Raw genomic sequence first — 3,970 nt, forward strand, 5'->3', positions numbered from 1 at the left:
ATGACTTCGACTTTGATAATAAATTTCATGATAAATACTGATTCTACTGATAAATACTAATAATTATTAATGACTTTGCCTTTGATAATAAATTCCATGATAAATACTGATTCTACTGATAAATACTTCAGATAATTATGTTTGAGACAGAAGATTTAAAAATTTTCATTAGAAATGTATATGCAAGCAAAAATAATGAATACAAAATGCAAACAGTTTACATATGTACACATTTTGAGTCAAGAAATAAATTTTACACGTTTACTACTATGGCACATGTAAGATAATCCTCTCTAAATTTATTAAATTTTTGTCAAATCAAATGATTCATTATAACATTGTTATTGTTTATTAAAATGACACAAAGGTTCATAATATAATTTAAAAATATTAGACTCTAGGTCGTGCAGTTATGGAAAAAATCTTTACTATCTGCAGATTAAATGTAATGTACCGTTTTAAAAGTACGCAGAGAGAGAGAGAGAAAGAAAGAGAGAGAGAGAGAGAGAGAAAGAGAGAGAGAGAGAGAAATGACTACAAAGATATTCTTACAAAAATTCTCTGCTTGTGTGGTCTCTGTCTTTAAGGGGGCTCTCTACACCTATAAAGTATAACTGATTTTTGTTGCATGCATTTGTTTCAAATAATAGACCCCATATCCGATAAAATAAGGTTCCAAAGTACTTCAATTTATTTTTTAGAAATATTTGAAATATTTTATTTATTTTGTTAAAATCCCTCCTATCTATATTTTTATAAGCCCAGTGCTTTTAATTTCTCTTCAAAGTTTAGTTTTATAAAATATTGAAATAATAACCAACAAAGATTAAAAAAAATCAACATAATTTTTATTTAAATTTACAAAAATAGACAAAAGAAAAACTAAAACAGCATTTTCTTGAGAATAGCTGGTTGGATCCTCTTCAATATCTGAAAAGATATATAATATCAAAGGTTAAAAACAATGAAAAAAAGAAATTGAAAAAAATTGAAAAACTGTCAAAAATTTATAAACATCACAAAAATTCAGGTGTGAGAGATCCGCTTTAAGAGTGGACTCAAATATCTTGGTACTGTTTTTTTTATATATAAACTTCAAATAAACTCTACTTGCACAAGTATTAAACAAATGTCACGCAAGGACATTGAAAGAAGTTCGTATTGTACATGTATTGTTTTTCAATGAGTTTAAGCGGAAATCATCGCGTTTTCAGTCAATGACAAAGACATGTATTTAGTGAATTCATGGTATTGAGAAAGGTAGATTTACTTACCGTTTTTATCCAACTTGCATGTGTTATTCAGTGCTATATATAACAAAACAAGTTAAGATGGTAAATGACCAAAAGCGGTAAAAGAAATTCCTATAACCAAATGCACACTTCCTCTAAAACCTGCACGTTTCCCATACTTGTAAACAGCTGACAATCAATGGTGATCAAACGTTTGGGTCATGCGAAATTTCACCGGGTATAACCATTCCTTCGGGTGTATACAAATCGAGAACAGAGTATCCTCTAGTCGATGGGAAGATAATACATGTCTTATCTTATCAAATTTGCATTTTAGGGGGGATATATTTTGCTGAAAAGCATATATGCTTATTGGAGAAATAAATTTCTGAGTGTATGGCGTTTTGACACGTAATGATGAATTAGCATATGGACAAGCCATGTTTTATATCATTTTTTTCTCATCTAAAAATCTTATTCTAATAAATTTGTAAATGTATTATTTAATAACTAAATAAGTAGAAATTGAATAAATTGACAAACAATTCATTTTTAAAGAAAGGATACGTATTGGGCAATACACTGTATTAATTGATGTGATATAATGTACATTCCATCCACAATATCGCATGTTGTGTTATACTCAGTGATTTATCGGTGTTAAGTGAATTTGAATCTGATCATTTGGGATCAAAATGGCGTTTTTACGGAAGTACGCCATGTTGTGACGTTGTAGAGAGCCCCCTAAAATAAAGTTACAGCTACTCTTTATTTGGTTTTCATTAAAAATGTAAGTTATGCTGGAAATCAAAAACATGTATATTTTTATTTTATATATGTGCTTTATATGCGCTCAGATTATATTACACTATGTAAAATTTACTCTTTTAAACAAAATCATGAAAATTAAAGATATGTCTTCTCCGTCAATGTTGTCTGAGAAAAAAATTAGGAATAATTCATTCTTGAACTTAACTGTGTAATTATCACCGTCTTACATCGATATTATAAAAGCAATAATATATTTCCCCATTTCAAAATCTCTTATTGTTTATGACCCCCCCCCTCCCTGGGTTTCTGTCTTAGATTTGCCAGGAGGTTCACTTGTCCGAGATATCTAGAAAAATAATTACTTTCCCCCTTAACTGAGTACACTGTACATTCAATGTTAATCAATCTGCAAATTCGGGAGGCTTCCGCAACCCTCTCTCATCCCTCCCTCCAAATCCACGCATGTGGGCGAGAAGTAAATAAGAAATGGACTCTTCAAACATGACAAAAAACTATTTGGTTTTAAGATGGGTTATTTTTTTGAATTTTTTTCTTAAATGTAGAAAATTACCAGAAAGAGGATTACTATGCTTTTGAAACCGATTTTTTTGTTGTTGTAATTTTTGTTTTTCAGAAAATATGTTTTTGGGAAAATATTTTAATTCAGTGTCCATGTTTTGCTGTGGGAAACCCAAAATATGTGTCGGATCAAAATGTACAATAAGGCACAATGGCAAAATGTAACTGGATTGCTGTCATGAGACAGTAATACCCGCACTAAGGTGTTTGCCTCTAAATACACAATCCTACGGTCGGCTTACCAAGGAAAAAATCAAAATAATTCTATATAATTCAGGCACGTAGCATCGTTTTTGAAAGTGGGGGGGGGGGCCAACCTGAGAATTTTTTTTTACTAACCTAAAAAAAATTAACAAGGAAAAAAAATGAAATGGGGGGGGGTAGTGGCCACTTTTTTTCAAGGCAAAATTACTTTCACTTCCAGTTTTTTTCCCATATTTCCTTGCAATGTATATACTGTGGTAAAAAAGTGTGGGGGGGGGGGGGGCAACCATCTTTTCAATGGACATTTTCTTATAGTACAGGTAATGTTGGGAAAAAAAGGGGGGCAGCCCCCCCCCGGTTGCTACGTGCCTGTAATTTACATGTATTCATCAATTTGAGTATGAAATTATCCCTGTGACCTATAACTCAGAAACTCCTATATTCATTTTACATGCTTAATTCATTATATACCAGTTTGAATTCTATTAATAATGTAAATTAGATTTTGATAAATGTTTTGCTCATAATAGGACCTTTTCAAATTTAATAATCCCCCCCCCCCCCCCCTCTCGACACCACAATCACACAGTACATACTTTTGGGAATAGGCTAGATGGAACAGTTTTGTTAAAACATTGTTTGTTATGAATTAATTTAAAATTTGTTCTTGACATGTAAATTCTACATCACATCACGTTGCGTCACCCATTATCATATTTTTAGATTAAACTCCACTCGGTACACCTCGGCCAATTCCCACTTCATCTGATAAGGTGACGGAATCGATGGCACGAAGGTTTTCCGAATGGAATATCATTATAACATGCTGCAGAATGGTGTGCTTTGGATTAATTCATTTTGTGTTATAATTGGATTTATATTTCATGAAGTTTACAAGACCTATGGAGGTCGGTAAGTACAAGTTTAAGTATAGTGGGGGGTAAAATAAACCCAAACGATTAGGTTAAAGTTCAAAAAGGGTCAAAGATCATCGCATGCCACACTAGACGAATTTCATATTGTGAAGTTATCTCCCCTTGTCGATGTGACATTCAGTTACTGCCAATACTGGTGCGGATCCAGAATTTTTTTTTGGGAGTAGGGAGGGGGGTTCACATCTCAGTCAAAAAAATTCATGCCTAGAATTTCCTGACAAGCAGGAGAAAAAAAACTCATACACTGAA

The 3,970-nt window shown here is 32.2% G+C and overlaps 1 long non-coding RNA gene across 1 annotated transcript; it reads right to left on the minus strand.

The window, feature by feature from the left end:
• Nucleotides 1-832: 832 nt before the first annotated feature.
• Nucleotides 833-1,970, minus strand: LOC134277037 (uncharacterized). Its single transcript, XR_009994176.1, has 2 exons — nucleotides 1,275-1,970; nucleotides 833-930 (listed from the first exon to the last, which is right to left on the minus strand). It is a non-coding gene; the product is annotated as an uncharacterized LOC134277037 (long non-coding RNA).
• Between the last annotated feature and the right edge of the window lie 2,000 nt (nucleotides 1,971-3,970).

The sequence above is a fragment of the Saccostrea cucullata genome, unplaced genomic scaffold (genome assembly GCF_032062105.1).
Source record: "Saccostrea cucullata isolate Sc308-1 unplaced genomic scaffold, CSIRO_AGI_Scuc_v1 ctg6821, whole genome shotgun sequence".
NCBI lineage: Eukaryota > Metazoa > Mollusca > Bivalvia > Ostreida > Ostreidae > Saccostrea > Saccostrea cuccullata.